Here is an 8,097-nt window from a genome sequence, read left to right as displayed (position 1 = left end):
GCCGCCCTGCCGGAGCCCCGCCGCAGAGCCGCCGCCGAGGTAGCCGCCAGCCGGTTTTTGAGAAAAAGCCGATTCGGTTTTTTTTGAAAACCCTAGTTTTCATTTTTTTTAAATAAATAGATTGGTTTTTTCGGTTTATTTATTTAGTGAGCGCCCATTCGTCCGTTCGTTTTAACGAACACGTTTTTCGTTTAGTTTCTGTTAACGAACGTTCGTTCGTTAACTGTTCGTCGTTTTTGTTTTTCTTGGATTAAATCCGTGGTTTTTCTGATCGCGATCTCTGATCCGATGTTCCTTCTAGTTTAACTTTTCGCTTGTTTATCGGAATCAGGCGATTCAAGCGCCTGGAGTTTTGTCTCGAAACCCTCTTTCCGTTTAACCAACTCAAACAAGTTTTTGCCACAGTAAAAATTGCCCTAGATCCAGAATAGTAAACGGAGCTTGTTTCTTTTGCCGTTTGTCTTCGTTGCTTCGTTTGTTTTGATTCTTTTTGCCAACCGGAGTTCTTAAGTTGAACTTTCTGGTTAGATCTTTTGTTCGTGTTTTACCTGTGCATTAGTTGAGTACTTATTGTATGCTTGTTGTTTGCGATAGAGTACCCGGAGTGCGCCGCTTGCTACTTTGAATCGCTAGGTTTCCCGGATCATCGGCAAGGCAAGTAACACTTTGATCATATCTCCTACTACCCGGTTTTATTGCATTAGACCAATCCTCACACATTGCATGATTAGGATCTAATTAAATTGTGGGTTTGGGAAGTAGTTGAGGTAGAACCTATTACCTATTTATTGTCAAACCTTTGGGAGTTACTCTTACGTTTGCTTATTATGCCATGCTATGCTAGTAGACATGGATTGGGTGAGTGTATCCATGACAGATGTGAGATTGTTAATTAATGGTTTATTTAAGGTGGCAACCTAAACACACATCTGGGTGGATTGAGGCACCTGGGTATTCTAGCGATTGCCTGTTTTCTTTTGGACCGCCACCCAGGCTCAAAGGGATCATAAGATTATTCATACTAGAAACTTCCGTGTGCAGCCACAAGCTACTATGGGCTCTAGCATAGTTGACTAAGTCGTGCGAACTCTTACAGTGGTAGACTAGCAGATGTAGGGGATGTAGGTTGGTACGGTCTACCCGTTCGTAAGGTGCTAGCGCTTCCGAAAGACTATGTCTCGGTCATCCGTTTCTCAAACACCATGCAGTGCGAGAAAACCAACGGAGGAGATCGACTCTTGTGGGGAAAAGTGCGCAAACCTCTACAGAGTGTATAAACTAATCATGATTAGCCGTGTCCCCGGTTATGGACATCTTGAGTATCTAGTACCTGGATTATCATGTGAATCTTATCATGTTACTCTAAAGTTAATTGTTGGTTTTTTAATGATGATGCTTAATTGGGATTGAGAATGCTGTCAACCATTCTCAATGTTTAACAACTACCATGATAGTTAAATAAAACTTATTCCTTTGTAGTAGGGAAAAATTGGCTTTACGGAAAACTGTAACCATAGAGCTTTCCACCAGCCATATATGCATATAGAATAGCTTATTTCATTCCATTATTCTCTATGTGTTACATTGCCAGCATATTCCATGTGCTGACCCGTTTCGGGCTGCAACGTTAATGTTTCAGACTTTTCAGACGATGATTAAGGTGCCTTTAGGTCGTGGTTCTATACTCAGTGATGCCGTTGGAGTTGATGGACTCACTTATCTTTCAAGCCTTCCGCTGTTATCGTTATTAGATGGCCTTAAGCCATATTTATTGTAATAAGTTCTCTTTTGAGACACTCGATGTAATAAGTGTGTGATTTCTACTCTGTTATAAATCCTTCAAGTACTGTGTGGTGTCAGCATTACTGATCTAGGGATGACACCGGAGCATAGAGATTGGACCGTTTGAGGTCTGGTCGCTACAAGATGGTATCAGAGCACACGCTGACTGTAGGACACGACCACTAATGCTAAAGCCCTAGATCACTACTTACTCTTCTCCTTCTGACCTCTCATCTTTTCTACTCTTTTACGATGGCGGATGCAAGGAACAAGTTCATGCAACCGGATGAAGATACACCCTTCGGACGTCACCTGAAGGAAGTCACTAGATACCTGAACATAGGAGTACCAAGCTTCACCGGAACCTACAATGCCACATTACCTGAAGAAGAGCGTTGGCTGATTCAAGTTCAAGTTCCAAGAAGGACGTTCATGCCAGTCACTGAGCCCATAGAGTTTTCTTTTGATGCACCAACTTGGACTTTAGGAAAGAGCATGGCAGCTCACATCGCCATGGGACGTATTGGAGAAGTTTACTGCAATGATCTCAAGGATAATATCTACCAGATTTGTGGGCGCCGAGATGAGCACTGGGAGATGATCAGCACCAGGAAGGATAGATCAATTGCAGCTTTTATCCAGGAGTTAAACCAGCACATTCGACGTCAGGAGAACCAGATGTGCGCAGACATGATAGATCTGAAGAAGGCGAGGACAAGAATCAAGGAGGAAGAACTCAAGGCTATATGTGAAGATTATGAAGAGGAAATCAAAGTATTAGTGGAAAAGAATGACAATCTGATCAAGAAGATTGGAATATTCATGGGAGACCCTACACCAGTAGAAGAAGACGAAGAACCCAAGGAGATTCGCCCGGAAGACTACATCATCATCGACGACACCGACTCGGATCCAGATGATAGCGATGATGACTATGTTGATGAAGCTGGAGCAGATATCATGGAGTCTGCAACCAAAGAGTATTTCTAGTAGACCACCCCAACAGTAGTAGTAGTCCACCATGTAAATATAGTAGTCCGAGCACTTTTGCGATAGTTAGATCGATTGTAAGCCCTTGTTTGATTGAATGAAGTGAATTGTTTGCTTTTGCCTCATGTGCATATGGGTAGTGTTTTCTCTTTAGGCCCCTCTCTATTCTTAAATCTCATCTTTTCAAAAACCTCAGATGCCTCCGAGACGTGACCCCGGATTTACCTTCCCACCGGAGCTCACTCAGTTGATCCAGCAGCAGAACACATTGATGTAGTTGCTAGTCCAGAATCAGAATCAAGGGAACAACAACAACAACAACCCACCACCACCACCACCTGTTGATCACTTAGCCCGTTTTCATAGGCTGAACCCGCCGGTGTTTTCCAGTAGCACCGAGCCGATAGTAGCAGATGATTGGCTCCATAAGACAGCAAGAGAGTTGACCACGGTAGGATGCACAGATGCAGAAAAGGTGAAGTTGCCGCACATCAGCTGGAAGGACCCGCAGCATCATGGTGGGAGAATTTCACAGCCACTTTCCCTGTCGACACTGTCACGTGGGACCAGTTTCGGCAAGCTTTTCGTACTGCCCATGTTTCAACAGGAGCTATGTCCATGAAGAAGCGTGAGTTTCACAACTTGCGCCAAGGAGGACGGACAGTTGGCCAGTATGTGGAGGACTTTAGTAAGCTAGCACGTTATGCCCCAGATGACGTTGCTACGGATGCAGCTAAGCAGGAGAAGTTTCTGGAAGGACTGAATGATGAGTTGAGCATGCAGTTGATGGTAGCAACCTTCAACAACTACCAAGAGTTGTTAGATCATGCTCTCATGATTGAAGGGAAGCAGCAGCAGATTGAGAACCGCAAGAGGAAGTATAGACAAGGGAAGTACAATTCTGGATCTCAGCAGAAGCCATGTTTTACCCCTAGACCGGGAGGACATTTCCAGCATACCCATGGAGGAGGTAGCTCGCACAATCACAATGGCCCCAAGACTGGTAATGGGAATGGGGAAGCAACGGCCAGAACCGCACCAACCCATCAACCCCAGCCAAGAAAGACCTGAGCCAAGTCACTTGTTTTAAGTGCCAGAAGACCAAACATTATGCCAACGAATGTCCTAAATCACATAATGGAAATGGCAATGGAAGCTCTAGGAATAAGCCGAACCCCTTCAACAGGGGACAGGTGAACCACGTTAATGTGGAGGAGGTTGAAGAGCAGCCGGATGCAGTAATCGGTAAGTTTTTGGTTAAGTCATTTACTACACTCGCTCTTTTTGATACTGGTGCATCGCATTCATACATATAAAGAGGATTTGTGGATAAGTATAAACTACCAACCCAAGCCCTTAGATCACCCATGTTAGTAACCTCGCCTGGAGCAGAGTATATGGCTAGCCTATGGTGTGATCGGTTACCATTAAGGATTGGTAACTACGTATTTCCCTCAGACCTAATAGTGTTGGAATCTCAAGGATTGGATGTGATATTAGGCATGGATTGGTTGTCAAAGTATGAAGGGAATATTGAATGTGCCAGAAAGTCAATTTTGCTTACCACCCTAGAAGGAAGAAGGATCAAGTATGTATCACGGCATGTGCCAAAAAGGACTCAAGTAAATTGCCTAACAGGAGTTGTGCAGGAGGAAGTACCAATAGTGAAGGATTTCCCTGATGTATTTCCAGAGGAATTGCCAGGCATGCCACCGGATAGAGATATTGAGTTTTTGATTGAGCTTTTGCCAGGCACAGGGCCAATATCAAAGAGACCATATAGGATGCTTGCAAAGGATTTGGTGGAGATTAAGAAGCAGATTAAGGAGTTACTGGATAAGGGTTATATTCGCCCAAGTTCTTCACCTTGGGGATCGCCAGTACTTCTAGTAGAAAAGAAGGATGGATCGTTAAGGATGGTTGTTGATTATCGAGGATTGAATGAAGTAACCATCATGAACAAGTACCCACTACCAATGATCAATGATCTGTTTGATCGATTGCAAGGAGCTAAGGTATTTTCCAAGATCGATCTGCGATCAGGATACCACCAGTTGAAGATTCGAGAACAAGATATACCTAAGACAGCTTTTACCACCAGGTATGGGCTGTACGAGTATACCGTTATGTAATTTGGTCTGAGTAACGCACCAGCATATTTCATGAACATGATGAACAAGGTGTTTATGGAGTTCCTGGATAAGTTCGTGGTAGTGTTCATTGATGATATCCTGGTTTACTCAAAGAATGAAGAGGAGCATAAGGAGCATTTGCTTTGGTGCTTGGTAAACTCAGAGAACATCAATTATATGTCAAGTTTAGCAAATGTGAGTTTTGGTTGAAGGAAGTTGGATTTCTCGGACACATTATATCCGGAGAAGGTATAGCAGTAGATCCCACTAAAGTTGATACCATGACCAATTGGGAAGCGCCAACAATAGTTGGAGAGATCCAGAGTTTTCTTGGACTCGCAGGATACTACCAGAGATTCATTGAGAATTTCTCAAGGATTGCGAAGCCTATGACGGAGTTGTTGAAAAAGGATACCAAGTTCATATGGACTGAAGAATGTGAGGCCAGTTTCCAGGAATTGAAGAAACGTTTGGTTACATCACCTATGTTGATTTTGCCAGATCAGACCAAGGATTATGAGGTGTATTGCGATGCTTCACGTTGAGGACTTGGAGCAGTGCTTATGCAGGAAGGAAGAGTTGTTTCCTATGCCTCACGACAGCTTAAGCCTCATGAGTTGAATTACACTATGCATGATTTGGAGTTAGCAGCCATAGTGCATGCATTGAAAACCTGGAGACATTTTCTCATTGGAAATCATTGTGAGGTGTACACAGATCACAAGAGTTTGAAGTATATTTTCACGCAGAAAGAGTTGAATCACAGGCAAAGAAGATGGTTGGAGCTCATCAAGGATTATGATATGAGATTACATCATCACCCCGGAAAGGCTAACGTAGTAGCTGACACGTTGAGCCATAAAAGCCATGTCAACACCTTAGTGACGGGAGATTTACCAAGGGAGTTAGCTGAAAATCTTCATGAACTATATTTGGAGACAGTTCCGAGAGGCTATGTAGCAGCATTGGAGATTCAGTCTACTTTGATGGATAAGATCAGAGAAGCTAAAAGGACTGACAAGGAGATTGCCTCTATAAAGGAGAAAACGAGCAAAGGAAAAGCTAAGGGATTTCGTGAGGATGAGCATGATACCTTATGGTTTGAAGACCGTGTTTATGTACCAAATGATTCGGAGGTCAGGAATTTAATTCTGCAAGAGGCACATGATTTGCCATATTCGATTCACCCAGGAAATACCAAGATGTATTTGGATTTGAAGGATACTTTCTGGTGGACCGAAATGAAGAAGGATATTGCGAAGTATGTAGCAGTTTGTGATGTATGTCAGAGAGTAAAGGCAGAGCATCAGAAGCCAGCAGGATTGCTACAGCCATTGCCGATACCCGAATGGAAGTGGGATAAGTTAGGCATGGATTTTATTACGGGTTTACCCAGAACTCGTTCAGGCTATGACTCAATATGGGTTGTAGTCGATCGTTTGACAAAGGTAGCCCATTTCATTCCAGTGAAGACTACCTATACCAGTGCAAAGTTGGCAAAGATATACATGACCAGAATCGTATGTCTGCATGGAGTTCCAAAGAGCATTGTATCAGATAGAGGAACCCACTTTACCTCAAAGTTCTGGAATCAGTTGCATGAAACTTTGGGTACCAGACTAGAGTTCAACACAACTTTTCATCCACAGACAGATGGACAGACCGAGAGGGTCAATCAGATTTTGGAGGATATGCTGAGAGCTTGTGCGCTAGATTATGGATCTAGTTGGGACGAGAATTTGCCATATGCAGAATTCTCTTACAACAACAATTATCAATCCAGTTTGAAGATGGCCCCTTTCGAAGCCTTGTACGGAAGGAGGTGCAGGACCCCATTGTCGTGGGATGAATTTGGAGACCGCCAGTTGTTTGGACCGGATTTGATTAAGGAGTCTGAACAGAAAGTGAAATTGATTCGCGATAGGCTCAAGGTAGCCCAGTCCAGGCAGAAGAGTTGTGCAGATTCTAAACGCAAGGAGACAGTTTACGAAGTCGGAGACCGGGTTTATCTTCGAGTATCTCCACTTCGAGGAGTTAAGTGCTTTGGAGTTAAGGGAAAGTTAGCGCCATGCTTTGTAGGACCATAAAAGGTTTTGGAGCATATGGGAGAAGTAGCCTACAAGTTGGAATTACCTAAAGGATTATCAGGAGTTCATGACGTGTTCCACGTTTCCCAGTTGAAGACGTACCACGCAGAGATGGCTGATATACCGCTGATAGATACAGTGCCGCTGGAAGCAATTCAGTTGGACAGTGATTTGACCTATGAGGAGAAACCAGTCAAGATTCTTGAGTATGCCAGCCGAGTCACCCACAGCAAAGTTATCAAGTTTTGCAAAGTTCAGTGGAGCCACCACACGGAGGATGAAGCCACCTAGGAGCGAGAGGAAGACTTGCTGAAGGACCACCCTCGCCTATTTTCTAGCCAACCCGAATCTCGAGGGCGAGATTCATCTTAAAGGGGGTAGGTTTGTAACATCCCAAATTTTGAATTTGGAATGTTATACATTAGATCATCATTGCATATCATATTTTCTTTGCTTTTGGTGGATCCTAGAAATTCTACGCAACTCAAGGACCCTCGGAGAGAGTTGGGGATTTCGTTATTTTCATATTTGAGTTTTCTCAAATTTTGAAATAGGGATCATTTGATTTTATTTATTTTATCTTCATTTATTTCTGTTATCAAAATATGAGAGAGGGAATAAAATGACTTTCCCAAAATAAAGAAATATTGAGGATTTAATAAAAAATCAAATAAGATTTTATTTTGGTTTTATTTGCTATTTTATTTGAATTTAGGTAAAACTGCACGTTTTCAAAAATTGCATTTAGAGCAAAAAAATGTTCATCTTGTTCTAAGTATTTTATTTAGACGAGGAAAATTTGTTTTGGCATTTTAGATTTTTATTTATTTTTCTAGAATTTTTTTAGGCGCAGCGAAATTGTTTAAAAAAAACCCGTGCCCGACTGGCCCAAGGGCCCAGCCGAGCAGGCCGGCCCAGCCAGTCGCTGCCGCCTCCACCGGATCGGGACCGGAGTCCCGATCGCCGCCGCCGCCGGGTCTGGGGAGGACACGCCTCCCGAGGCCGACCCCTCCCCCAAGTTGACCTCCCCCGCCCCTTTATAACTGCCGCCACCCCCTGCAAACCCCACATCGCCGCCTGCGCCGCTGCCGCACGCCCCTGCCGCC

The sequence above is a fragment of the Triticum dicoccoides genome, chromosome 3A (assembly GCF_002162155.2).
Source record: "Triticum dicoccoides isolate Atlit2015 ecotype Zavitan chromosome 3A, WEW_v2.0, whole genome shotgun sequence".
Taxonomy (NCBI): Eukaryota; Viridiplantae; Streptophyta; class Magnoliopsida; order Poales; family Poaceae; genus Triticum; species Triticum dicoccoides.
The sequence above is the reverse complement of the archived record's forward strand: the minus strand, read 5'-3'. Positions refer to the sequence as shown.